The sequence below is a fragment of the Pygocentrus nattereri genome, chromosome 19 (genome assembly GCF_015220715.1).
Source record: "Pygocentrus nattereri isolate fPygNat1 chromosome 19, fPygNat1.pri, whole genome shotgun sequence".
In the NCBI taxonomy this organism is placed as follows: domain Eukaryota; kingdom Metazoa; phylum Chordata; class Actinopteri; order Characiformes; family Serrasalmidae; genus Pygocentrus; species Pygocentrus nattereri.
Window position 1 is genome coordinate 2,451,681 of NC_051229.1, and position 14,399 is coordinate 2,466,079.

The window sequence follows — 14,399 nt, forward strand, 5'->3', positions numbered from 1 at the left end:
CACGAATATAAAACATTTTGAATACACAAGAAAACACATCATGAGCTGCTCCACTCGCCTGTAGAAAAAAGGAAACATACAGGTGAGATTCATCCTCCTGATTTCTAAAACGAAAGGAAAGTTCTGGTTCAGTGATTAGAAACTATTTTAACTGTTTGTTTTTAGCTGTTGAGGTCCGTCCACTCCCATTCATTGAGGACTCGCTCACGGGCGCCCTCTGCTGTTCAGCAGTCCTGTTTTGATATAATGGGAGGAATAGGGAGTGGCCAGGCTCCTCATAAACTGGCTGTGCTTGGGGGATGTGGTGCGCCGAAAAGTTGAGCCGAGCTTAACTTTATTCAGCTTAATCCGGCCAACACGATGCGTCTGTCTAATCAGAAGATAGCTAGTGTTCACAACGGAAAGTCAAACAGTCATTCCGTATTTAAACATTCCGGTGGAGCATGGAGGAAAAGCTCCAAACAACCTTAAACCTAGACATTTTTAAATGTATGTATATATACAGTATATTTGTACTTAATAGCACACTGTTATTATTCACGTTGCCTGTCGCGGATGCTCCACGTCGCTGTAACATTTTATGTTAAGCTTCACGACTGCTGGAAATTTTGAAGCAGAAGCTGGTGAATAGAAAGCCGCCTCGTCCTCTTGTGAACCTGCACTTAATACTAGTCAGCATCACCAAATAACAGACGTAGCATCTTACATGTAGGAGGTATTCTAATGCGCATGTGACTCATTAGTGTGTCTGCCAAAGCCAAAGTTCCTCAAAGACACTAATCAGTGTCTGTCGTGTAGCATCTTCTTCCAAGGAGTTCGCCCAGCTACCATGTGCGCGATGTAACGCAGTTTCAGTTCCCCACCTCCGACCCAGGAGTGCGCTTTGGGGCAGGTGGAGGCACATGGAGCAGCTGCGATTCAAACACTCCTCCTCACTCTGGCGGTATGAACTAATAGCTCCCAAAGCTTATGAACAGCGTTACTTACAGAAATAAAATAAAATAAAGAGCTGGGTCCAGCACGACACACACACACACACACACACACACACACACACACACACACACACACACACACACACTCTACCACTCTCTCTGCTCTCAGCACAGCCACGCGCCACGCCTGCGCACTTAGCTTAAGGGCTCTTAAATGGACAGTGTACGCATTTCTAAATACTGGCCGTCACAGCGACACGGCGAGCAAAGCCACCTTGCGACACCTGCGGTTGTTCGTTTTCTCCACAATTACATCGTGTTGTTCACTGAAGCCAGGAGAGTATCGTCTCTCCAAGAAGTCTGCTGAGGCCTTAGACGTGAAGATGCACCCAAACTGCCTGTCCACTCATCGCGCTAGAGAGATAGAGAGATAGAGAGTGAGAGAGAGTGAGAGAGGGAGAGACAATTGTGTCCCAGTTCAGCCCTGCTGTTCCCGTCCTCACCGCCGTATCGTGATTCGCCGCTCCTGTCAACGTCTTTAATGTTCTTTGATGGAGAAACTCTTATTTTAATTGTTTATTGTTCCATTGATTAGAGCCGGAGATGTTTCACTGCTGGCTGCTGATGAGCTTTAGCCATTTGCCTCAGATTAAACCTAGTAAAAGTAAAAGGCTGGACCCCCTTTTGCCTTCAGAACTGCCTTAATTCTTCATGTCAGACTTTCAACAAGGTGTTGGAAACGTTCCTCAGAGATTCTGGTTGGTTATTTGAGTTCCTGTTGTCTTTCTATCATCTGGAACCAGTCTGTCCGTTCTCCTCTGACCTCTCACATCAACAAGGCATTTTCGTCCACACAACTGACCGCTCACTGGATATTTCCTCTTTTTCGGACCGTTCTCTGTAAACCCTAGAGATGGTTGAGCGTGAAAATCCCAGCAGATCAGCAGTTTCTGAAATACTCAGACCAGCCCGTCTGGCACCAACAACCACGCCACGTTCAAAGCCCCTTAAATCCCCTTTCTTCCCCGTTCTGATGCTCGGTCTGCACTTCAGCAGGTCGTCTTGACCACCTCTACACGCCTAAATGCAGTGAGCTGCGGCCGTGTGATTGGCTGATCAGCTGTTTGTGTTAATAAGCAACTGAACAGGATCAACTGATGAATTTATCAATCAATGATTTGAATAAAAGTTTTTATAAAGTCTTGAAACAGGGCCATGGGGGATCGGCGCAACATTAATTTGGAATCATTAATCTTGTGGACTACTGTCAAAATAATGATCGACACAACACTCAACCAATCACTGCTCAGCTGTCATTATGAAACACTACTCCATCTGACAAGTAGATGAAAAACCTGTTTCAGTAGCGTTTTTAACACACCTTCACCTGCTTAACCAACCACCTTGCTAGAAAAGCCAGCACAGACTAGCATAGCGTCTCACCAGCAAAACCAGCATCTACCGTGTAACCAATCAGCTCTCAGTAGCAGTAACTCTAACCAATCAGCTCTCAGTAGCAGTAACTCTAACCAATCAGCTCTCAGTAGCAGTAACTCTAACCAATCAGCTCTCAGTAGCAGTAACGCTAACCAATCAGCTCTCAGTAGCAGTAACGCTAACCAATCAGCTCTCAGTAGCAGTAACACTAACCAATCAGCTCTCAGTAGCAGTAACACTAACCAATCAGCTCCCAGTAGCATAACGCTAACCAATCAGCACTCAGTAGCAGTAACTCTAACCAATCAGCACTCAGTAGCAGTAACACTAACCAATCAGCTCTCAGTAGCAGTAACGCTAACCAATCAGCTCTCAGTAGCAGTAACGCTAACCAATCAGCTCTCAGTAGCAGTAACGCTAACCAATCAGCTCTCAGTAGCAGTAACACTAACCAATCAGCTCTCAGTAGCAGTAACACTAACCAATCAGCTCTCAGTAGCAGTAACGCTAACCAATCAGCTCTCAGCAGCAGTAACGCTAACCAATCAGCTCTCAGTAGCAGTAACGCTAACCAATCAGCTCTCAGCAGCAGTAACGCTAACCAATCAGCTCTCAGTAGCAGTAACACTAACCAATCAGCTCTCAGTAGCAGTAACACTAACCAATCAGCTCTCAGTAGCAGTAACACTAACCAATCAGCTCTCAGTAGCAGTAACACTAACCAATCAGCACTCAGTATCAGTAACTCTAACCAATCAGCTCTCAGTAGCAGTAACGCTAACCAATCAGCTCTCAGTAGCAGTAACGCTAACCAATCAGCTCTCAGTAGCAGTAACGCTAACCAATCAGCTCTCAGTAGCAGTAACACTGACCAATCAGCTCTCAGTAGCAGTAACTCTAACCAATCAGCTCTCAGTAGCAGTAACACTGACCAATCAGTTCTCAGTATCAGTAACACTAACCAATCAGCTCTCAGTAGCAGTAACGCTAACCAATCAGCTCTCAGTAGCAGTAACGCTAACCAATCAGCGCTCAGCAGCAGTAACTCTAACCAATCAGCTCTCAGTATCAGTAACACTAACCAATCAGCTCTCAGTAGCAGTAACGCTAACCAATCAGCTCTCAGTAGCAGTAACACTAACCAATCAGCTCTCAGTATCAGTAACACTAACCAATCAGCTCTCAGTAGCAGTAACGCTAACCAATCAGCTCTCAGTAGCAGTAACACTAACCAATCAGCTCTCAGTAGCAGTAACACTAACCAATCAGCTCTCAGTATCAGTAACACTAACCAATCAGCTCTCAGTAGCAGTAACACTAACCAATCAGCTCTCAGTAGCAGTAACACTAACCAATCAGCTCTCAGTAGCAGTAACTCTAACCAATCAGCTCTCAGTAGCAGTAATGTTAGCGTCCTGCCCGTTAGCTGTAGGATTAAGGAAACGTGCCGCTGAGATTTCTTTGATTTTCAGTGAACTCCGTCCTCCTTTCTGAAATTAAAGGAAAAGTTCTGCTTCTGTGATTAGAAACTATTTTAACTTTCGTTTTTAGCCGTTTAGCTCCGTTCACTCCCATTCATTGAGGACTCGCTGACGGGCGCCCTCTGGTGTTCTGCAGTCCTGGTTTTTGGCCAGACTCATGATAAAGTGGCTGTGGTGTCGGCCGTGCTGCTGTATTCACTGCCATGTACCACGGCTACAGTGTTCGGTACACTGCGCCCACTGTAAACGCTTCTAATGCGTCACATCAGCGGCTGTGTGTATCTGTACTCTGTTAGCCGCAGGCTCGCGGCGGTATATGTTCACATTTATTGACAGATGCAAAATCCAAGAGATTTCAAGCTTGTAAAAACCAAGTGTCATTTCATGGGTGCTCAGAAGCTTCAAGGAGGCTCAGAAGCTTCAAGGAGGCTCAGAAGCTTGCAGCTGGACTAAGCTGGAGATCCCAGAAGGTCCGAGATTATTCACATACTACATACTGCTCAAAGAAGAAGTTTAAAAGACAGGAGATAAAAAATGTATACATTTGAATAAGATCACATGAACATAAAAGCACAAAATAATTAAGAAGTAGCAAAGAATAAGAATTAGTAATACAAATTATGGTCAACAACAACAAATAATAGATTTTTATTTATTACATTTTTTAAATAATAAATAATCACTAACTAAAAATTAAAGCAGTATTTTTGTCTCGTTTGAAAGCAAGTAAAAACACTATTCATGAAATGACCTTAATTTTGTGGACAAACACAGAGGCACGAAGACCCGGGATTATTATTATTATTTATCACTAAATTATCGCTTAAAACGTCTTTCGATTCGACGAAGGTTCGGACTTTTATTTTGCCTCGCGGCGCCACTACGGCGTGAGACCAGGCAGCCAGGAAAATGACCCGGATAATCCGGACCTACTGCTTCCTGGTGCTGCGCCGAAATCAGTCTATGCCAAATCCTGCACCCCCGGGGGTTCCACCCCAAGCCTCCCTCATTAACCTCGTTCGCCTTTATTAGAACTTTCAAGGCGTCTGAAAGGAATGACCGGAAATATAAAAAAGCCGAATAAATAAAATCAAATTCCTTTTATTTACATTTTAATAGCATTTAACTCGCGCGGAGCAGCTTCATTTACCCTGATTATTTATTAATGAATTATTTAACAATCAGTTTTACTGACGGGTCAAACACAGTTATTAATCAGACAGACAGACAGACAGACAGACAGAGAGACAGACAGACAGACAGACAAATAGATAGACAGACAGATAGATAGACAGACAGACAAATAGACAGACAGATAGACAGACAAATAGATAGACAGACAGAGAGACAGATAGATAGACAGACAGACAAATAGATAGACAGACAGATAGACAGACAGACAAATAGATAGACAGACAGATACACAGACAGACAGACAAATAGATAGATAGACAGACAGATAGAGAGACAAATAGATAGACAGACAGACAGACAGATAGAGAGACAAATAGATAGACAGACAGATAGATAGACAGACAGACAAATAGACAGACAGATAGACAGACAAATAGATAGACAGACAGAGAGACAGATAGATAGACAGACAGACAAATAGATAGACAGACAGATAGACAGACAGACAAATAGATAGACAGACAGATACACAGACAGACAGACAAATAGATAGATAGACAGACAGATAGACAAATAGACAGACAGATACACAGACAGACGGAAAGACAGATAGATAGACAGACAGATACATAGATAGACAGAGAGAGAAAGATAGATAGATAGATAGATAGATAGATAGATAGATAGATAGATAGATAGATAGATAGAAACAGATAAATAGCTAGACAGAGAGAGAAAGAGAGGGGGGGAAGAGAGAGAGAGAAAGAGAGAGAGGGGGGGGGGGGGCGGACAGAGAGGTAGATGGATCGATAAACCAGTGATTTAACATGACATTCGGATTCAGATAAGAGAACATGTTAAATAAACAAACAAACAAATAAATAAATAAATAGTAATATAAATAAACAAACACAAATCCCAGATTGAAGAGAACAAATATCTAAAAAATAGATCATTTTGCAGCGCATTAATGCGGAACTCAGAAAAGTGCAGTGATGTTTTTTACTGTCTAAAGGCGTTTATCATCACCAACACATTAACATGCAAATACAGGCGCACAGAAAGAGACGTGTGTGTGTGTGTGTGTGTGTGTGTGTGTGTGTGTGTGTGTGTTGAACATTTCTGCAGAAACCGACTGAGTTAGAACTCGATATTTTCACATGCACACGGCCCACAAAGCAACAAATAGTAAAACCTACAGTAGAATAATCTCCTCACATCTGCACAAATAAAATTGTGAAAGGATAACAAGTTGTGTGAAATTGGATCAGGCGTTCTGTTTCGCCGCCCTAAGGGTCCAGGGGGTGCAGAGGTTGCCGTGTGCAGTGTTTTTATCGCGCCGCGGGGGTGCGCTGTGTACCGGGTGTTGCTCCGCGGCGCAGCACCGTAACGCCGCTCCACAAAAAACCGGCAAGAAATCCGCCACCATCCGCGCCTTAAACATGGATCTGCAGTCCCGGGGCTCAGCCTGCGGACTCCCGGCGACCGCCTAGTCAACCTGAAACCGATATTTATTCACTTTTACGGCAAAATTGTCACTTTTTAAGTCTCCGATGGAGGGGGATTTAAAGGTAGAGTGACCGCAGCTGGACAGCAACTCTCACCGCCTCACCTCCACTTTCACCGGGACACGAAGACGGCGCATCTGTTCTCGGTTTGAAACGTGAAAGCAAAAACTCGAAACAGGCGCGTTTATCACTTCATTAAACCTCCAAGTTTCCACACACGCCGGGGTAAGTAACATTAATCCCAAACGCCCGTGCTAATGTTGCTAAGCTACTTCTTATCCATAACCATGAGGGCCAGGCTGGGGCCTGAAAACTGATCAGTTTTGTCATCACTTTGATCCAAAACTACACAAATAGCCACCTAAATAGTCCGTTCAGCCTCTAATGTTTGAGCATCGAGGTCGTGTGAGCCGCGTTTAGTTCAATTAAACTCAGTTTTGCGCACGAAGCTGAAGTTAGCTTTTTTTTCTCGAATTTCCCCGTTCCACCTTAAATGCTGCAGCGCTTACATCAGGCGCCCGAGGCGCCAGAATGGAAGCCATGGGGCATTTAAGGTGGAACGGGGAAATTCGAGAGAGAGAGAGAAAAAAAGCTGGCGAAATGGGAAGCCTCGTGTTATGCGCTCTCCCTTTCTCCTCCACGTCCTTGAAATGATTTTAAACAAACTCTTGTTTACTTATTTACTTGTTTGTTTGTCTGTTTTTTGCGTATCGATTAAAACGAACGTGTCCAGTTACTTTTTAATGCTGGGTTTCGGGAACACGTAGGCACTAGTTAACGTTAGCAAACCCCAGTACAGCGATGTTATCGCTTACTGGTTGAGTTTTGAGGCAAGACAAAGTGACCTGCGAGCACGGATTCCCTTAAAAATCAACACCGGCCTTTTATGATTTATCGCCTTTTTCAAAAGTTTGTTTTAAAACGGTTTAATTTGGCCGGCTAACGTTAGCTAGGTTAGCCAACCAAAGCTGTGGTAATTTATCTGAATCGCCCACGTAACATCGCTTAAGTTGCCCGAAATCGGGTTAATGTGAACATGTGAGCTCATTTACGTCTCTATTTTTCACTATTTGTGCTTTTATTCGTGTTTAATGCTGATAAACGCTGAGAGGGTCATTGGTTAGCGGTTAGCTGTTAGCGTTAGCCGGCTCTCGGGCCTGTTCGCTTAGCAGGCCCCGGGTTCGGTCTCTCGTAAAATTCACTCATTAATGTGGTTAAATGTTGTTAAAGTCTGAGGTTTTGGTTAAAATGATCTCTCTAATTTAGTATAATGTTTCCTGCTCAGCTGCCGGGTCTTTTCCCCGAGCGGTCTTTCTCTGAAGAATAACCGGTTGGTGAATTTTTTTTTTTTTCCCGTTCCACCTTAAATGGTGCGATATTACATGTAACTGCCCTGCACCGTTACATAGAGCTAATGCACCGTTTTAAGGTGGAACGGAATGAATGGCAAATAAGACGCCGACTTCAGCTTCGCGGCTGCCATATGGCCGCTAGCGGCTAAAGCTAACGGCAAAGTTTGAGTGAAGGTGTGCTTGAAGGGGCAGTTCACCCAAATATCAAAATTCGCCACGTTTTTCACCCCCTTGGTCCACACGCGGGCGGTCAGGCGAGACCGCGGGCGGTGTCTGATGTTTGCTTCTGTAGTTTTACTCTGGAGCTGCGAAGCTCATGTAGATAAGAAGCCTTAGAGGTTGACACCCCGTAAGCGGGCACGGCGCTAACTGCGTGCATCAGCACACGCTGTAGTGTTAAAGGGGACGTCCACCGGCTTTTCAAAATTTCTGCTGAATTACCTCGTTGAAACGTAGTCGTTCAGAGGGGTTTGGTGTGAAATGGTTCAGATGCCTTTACAGTGGTGGTGATGGGAACCAGAGGTCAGCATGACTACAACACAGACATTTTATTTGCTATCCAGAACCACCAGAGAACCTACATGAGTCTTCTGAGTTTATTGATGATGATGATGATGATGATTCTGGGGGGGGGTTCCTTTGGGCTCTACCCTGCACGTTTCCCTCTGCCGTGCATGAGATGATGTATTGGACTAAAACGTCGGGCCTTGTTCTTCAGCATCTTCCCAAGTTCTTTCTAAAATGTGTTCTCGTGAAACGTCCTAAGAAGGCCGTCGGGTTCATGACGTGTTCTTAAAGCGCAGAACGGTTCTCACGTTTGTGCTCGAGCGTCTAGGTTCTGTTCTTACCCAAGAACAAACCCCAAGTAAGAGTGCGCTGGCGAGTCAGTCGGCGTAAAAACTGCGCGAGTGGGTTTTAAGGAGGAATTTCTTCTTAAGAGTGGTTGGAGAACGAGGGCCCATTGTTTCTTAGAACCATCATCAGGCTGAGGGTTCATAACCATGTAGGAGCTTTCTGTGAGGGAGCTTCTAGAGGGGCGAGGTCTGGTTCCCGTCACCACCACCGTGAAGGGTTCTATGTAACGCTTTATTTGGATGGTCCGCCTTCGATGTAGATCCATAATTTACTGAATTCCGTAAGTTCAGCTGCGCCGTAACGGTCTAACTCTAATCCAGCCCTAACCCTGGTCCGAGTCCCAACACCACCTCTATGATCTACAGGGGACTGTAGTGAACCATCCAAATCAAGTTCTAGAGAAGCGGAAGCCAGAACGGAGCATTTCACACCAAAGCGGCTCGGATTTCATCTTAACCGCTTTATTATGCGGAACTTGTGGAAAATCGATTTTCGCCTTTTAATAGAGTTGATTATGGGGTTTCTGGTTGTAGCTGTGCTTCCGAAGACTTTCTCTACAAACTGCGGGAATATAGAACGGGAATGTTTTAAAGCGCCGCCCATCAGCTCGTTTACCAGCCGTAAAGTGGCTTTTGAGCATTAATCACTTAACGTCGTTCACTAATTATTATTATTATTATTATTATTATTATTATTATTATTATTATTATTATTATCCATCTGAACCGTCCACTGTGCTTTACGTTTGTTCCAAGAGAAATCCGTCACTAACTTTGTGTCCGTGTTATTTTTCCCAGGAAAATGTTTTCGGTGTGGAAGTGGAACAGGGAACAGGTTTATTGGTTCATAGAACATCAGACCTTTTCCGTTTCCGTAGCCCATACGCTTAAAAATGACCCTTCAAGGGTTCTTTAGTAAAGATAGTGGTTCTATATAGAACCATGAACGCTCAAAGGAGCATTTGCGTCATTAAATGGTTCTTTGCATGGTGAAAGGGTTCTTCAGATTGATGGAGCATGTGCTGTAGATGGTTCTATGTGGAATAGTTTTTGGAAATGGTTCTATATAGCACCAAAATGGGTTCCTCTTTTGTTATTATAGAACCTGTTTCAATAGCCTATATATTTAAAAATGGTCCTTCAAGGGTTCTTCAGTAAAGACAGTGGTTCTATATATAGAACCACGAACACTCAGAGGACCCTTTGCATCATTAAATGGTTCTTTGCAAAATTACTTAACATGCTCTAGATGGTTCTATGTAGAATTCTTTTGAAAACGGTTCTGTATAGCACCAAAATGGGTTGTTCTGTTGTTGCCATGTCAGGCTTGTTACTACAGAACCCTTTTCACTGTTTTTGTAACCGGTTTACTTAAAATGGCCCTTCAAGGGTTCTTTAGTAAAGAATATGGTTCTGCGTAGATCCATAAACACTCGAAGGATCCGTTGCATGATGAAAGGGTTCTTTGCATCGTGAAAGGGTTCTTCAGATTGATTAGAACGTGCTGTAGATGGTTTTATATTGATTAAAAAAAGCTTGTCAAGATTATTTTAATAGAGGAACCGTATTTGGTGCTTTATAGAACCCTTTTCAGAAAGATGCTATAGAGAAGCATCTACAGCACGTTCTCCATCAGTCTGAACAACCGTTTTAACACGCAAAGAACCACTTCATGACTCAAATGGTCCTCTGAGTGTTTATGGGTCTACGTAGAACGGTTTCCCTCACTAAAGAACCATAGTTTGTAAGTGTAAACGTCAGCAAATGTTCATGAAATGTTGGTTTCACGCAAATCCCAGGTTACCGAACTGCTCCACACGGACTGAGACGGGCGTGAAGATTTAATCATGATGCCAGTTGGTGGGTTGGAAGCTTCCGTTGCCTGTGAGCTACTTCAGCCTCGTAGCTCCAGCACGGAAGCTGCTTAAGCCTCTTCAGACGCAGAACCGGTCCTGGCCGACTGGCTGTATTCACTCTAAGGCTGCGTTCACACAGCAGGTAAAAGTGGCCCGGATCTGATTTTCTCAAATCCGATTTCTTTGTTTGGCTGTTCAGATTCTTTTAAACCTGATTTGTGTGCGACGTCAGTCTGAAGGGATCAGCTCCTAAACCGACCCGCCTGAGCAGAAGAACAGAGCTTCACGCGGCTCGTCCAGAGGTAAACAATCACAACTGCCAACAAACTCCGGTTTTCCGTATCGTCTTCTCCAGCATCACAGGAGCGACGTAGTTCCAGTGGTTGACAGCTGGACTCGTCACCCACGCGTTATTCGACCACTTCTTTGGTTCGTGTCCTCGGATTCTGGTCTCTGACGCTGCTGCCTCAGTCTCCTCCGGCCGCGCTCGGCCGTTCCGTTCGGAGCGGCTGTGACGAGGCTCCTCTAATTTCCTTGGTACGGAAACATCAGCCGAAATGTTTACGGGTCTCAGCAGCGCGAAGTGATGAGGAACGTGGAGTTGGACTGACGTAAAAGTCGCATAAATTCCGATCTGGCTGTTCAGTCTGAGTCGCGTCGCAGCAGGTCGGATACGGATCGGATTTCAGCGCCACATATGAAAGCGTCTCGGATCGGAATCGATTGTCGGGTTCAGTGTTTTATCCGTTCACTGACACTCATCTGTGTCACATGCAGAGAAAGAGATCGGATTTGGGCCACTTTTATCTGCTGTGTGAACATAGCCGGAAAGGAGGGGAGCTGTGTGGCTCCGGGTTTTCCTGCTTGGTAACTTCCATTTTTCTTCTCTGCTCGATCTCAACAGGAATTCTGCCTTTTCCCCATAAACGTGTTTGTATGTGAGCCCATCTGGATTTAATACATTTTAGTTGCAGTTCATTCTCCTGTGTGAATTGGGCTTCGTCAGCCTGAGTCGCGATGAAGCCCAACAGCGATGGTTTATTGCTCATCTGTTAGGACGATGCTGTGAAGTGACTCATCGCGGTCAGGAATATCTGCTGATGAAGATGCAGACGGCTTTAATTACACCCGGCAGACGCTGCGACTGGCGCGGATGCTTCTGAGGCTCGTTCTTATTCAGTGAAGGTTCTGTTTTGAGCGTTAGTCGCCGTTTGGCCACAGCCTCAAACGAGAACTTCACTGAGGCTTTATTAACCTCTTCAGCTCCACGGGACCACCGGTGGGTCCAAACCGCACTCAATCATGTTCCTCATAACGTTCATACTCCATAAGCTCCATTCAGAAGCTGGGCGTCGTGTGAGGCTGTAGCTCTTCTCTCCAGTCTAATAGACGGTGACGTCATTTTAAACCCTTATAATAAAAGAAGCTGAACTTTGTTTTTCTACTGAAAGTCGACCCGTTTTTTCCCAAATCTGGGCTCTAAACTATAAACAGACGGCGTCTCTTCAGTGATCTGCTCTGGAAACATCACTTTTAGAGAACAACACAAAGAGCGGCGGAGATTTTTGGCTCTCAGCAGTGAATCGTGAGCGTGTAGTGATGTGTGGAGATCAGAAAACACACGATCTGTTAATTAAAGGGGAGCTTTTAATGTAAATAAAATGTAGTTGTTTCATGCAGTTAATGCAATTTAGATGGACAGACCTAAATATTCCCTGGAGAGCAAGAGGTTAACTAATGTAGGTCAGTGTGTTGATGCTGCTGGTCAGTTTGGACCTTTTCTGTTGGTCAATTAATCATGAAATGTCACCTAAATGGCAGCTGTTGGTCACGTTCAGCAGAGTGAGGAGTGCGTTGGTTGCTCACTTTGTGTCGTGATGATGTGCTTTTCTGAGTATGTAGTGGAAATCATCACTCGGGTGGGCGATATGGTAAAAATATCAGATCAGCCTCAGTTCCGTTATCGATATGAGTCACAATTCATGTGGCCTTTCTGATCGTATCACTCCGCTGAGATGCCGTTGCTAAGCAACGACTGACAGCTGTAGGAGACGCTCGAGCCGTCTGAACGTTTTTCCTTCTGACTTTGCCACAAACAGAAGACGGACACTGTTAAGACCACATCTGACCGACAGCCGATTTGGTCCGACTCTGAAGACGAGACGACGCTAAATTCCCAAACTGTCGTCACCACTGAGCAGCTTTTCAGTCGGCAGCTGTGACAGAAGAACAGCTGAACAACCTGGAATCAGCCAGAAATGAACCCAACACCATTCGCCAAACTAAACGGGCTGTAAGAAGCTTTACAGACCGGCTGGAACAAAACAACATTAATACTGATCTGGACAAACTGACCAAACTGAGCTGAACCTGATATTGGGTCAGTTTTACGGCTCAGTCTGATTTGGTCCGACTCTGAAGATCAGACCCGTCTGGCGAATGGTGTTGGGTTCATTTCTGGCTGATTCCAGGTTGTTCAGCTGTTCTTCTGTCACAGCTGCCGACTGAAAAGCTGCTCAGTGGAGACGACAGTTTGGGAATTTAGTGTAAGGAGCTGGAGAACGAACTGCCGGCTGAGCAGCGAGTGGGCGGAGCTTGTTACTCTGACGTAGCTGCTCGTTAAGGAGCTCTAATTAGGAGGAAGGAACTGAACATTAAAACATATTAAAGCCGCGTTCACGGCCAGTTTATTCATTTCTTGCTGTATTAAAGCAGTAGAGCACTCGAGGAGGGAGTTATCACCAATAACATCACGGCTGAGATGATCTACGGCCTCCAGATCACAGGCGGGATGTTATTACACCATAACACACCCCCTCTCGGCTTCTACTGCTTAGATGTCACAATATTTCAACACACACAATGCAGCAGTAGTGCCACAGCAACAGTTTATCACGATAATGATAAAACGTCATGTGGTCATGTGACGATTAGTACTTGGTTTTGTTACGAGGGCAGTAAAATTCAAATTGAAATAAATTTAATTAATTAGATTTTGTGGATTTCTGTTTGAGAGTTTTATAACAGTTCTTGGTGGTGGTGCCAGTAGCTCATTGCATCTAATATATTGAGAAATGTGTGTAAATGTACTTTTAAGTATTATAACTTAATTATTTTATTTATTTTGGGCCGTGTCTTCCACCCCTACACGTCCCCTGCTGTGAAATTTTAGGCTTGATTGATTGTAGATATTAGGTCGTATTTCAGCATCTAATTGAGCGTTTTCTCCTGATATCGGCCAAAATCTCGAATCGCTGCCGTCTGTGTTGAAGGGGGATCTGCCACCAGCCGCTGCCCCCAAACCTACACTACTTATCCTATGGATGACCCCTCCCTCCTGCACCCCTGTTCCCCTCATATCTCTTTTGTTTAAGGACTTTTTAGTATAAACCTCCATTTGCTTCATCACCTTCAAGCCAGGTGAGCATGGAGAGCTACTCGTGACCTCCGGCTCGGCCCGGCGGGGTAAATGGATGCCCTCTGACCTGTAGAGGGGAAAACATTTCAGTCCGAGATGCGTTTACGTTAAAGTGTTAAAGCTGATTTACTGTAGCTGTTTCAGCAGCGCATTTAAAGCGTCAGTTGGGTGAGATCAGATTTACAGGTTCGGTTTTCCTCCCCGACTCGAAGTTAATCAGGCCGGACGTGATGCGACGTTTCCTTCTGTAGGGTCAAAGCCTATGGAGTTGCTTTAATGACCTCCAGTGGACTGACGGCGTGTCATGCTGTTGTCTGAACACGGACTGTCTGTTCACCGTTTCCTCCGTCTAGGCGTGGTTAACTAGGTCTGGCTTTCCGCTCGGGGAGGAAATCTCTACACCATCTTGAGCTTTTCCTTTGGT

The 14,399-nt window shown here is 44.8% G+C and overlaps 1 protein-coding gene across 6 annotated transcripts in view; it reads left to right on the forward strand.

The window, feature by feature from the left end:
• The first annotated feature begins 6,322 nt into the window (after positions 1-6,322).
• eif4g1a (eukaryotic translation initiation factor 4 gamma, 1a) overlaps positions 6,323-14,399 on the forward strand; it is a 52,991-nt gene continuing 44,914 nt past the window's right edge. For 3 of the 6 annotated variants that reach the window (XM_037530958.1, XM_037530959.1, XM_037530961.1), the window contains exon 1: positions 6,323-6,720. The gene's annotated coding sequence lies outside the window, so the exon portion shown is untranslated. The remainder of the gene's footprint in view (positions 6,721-14,399) is intronic. The other 3 variants (XM_037530962.1, XM_037530960.1, XM_037530963.1) reach the window with 1 other exon arrangement.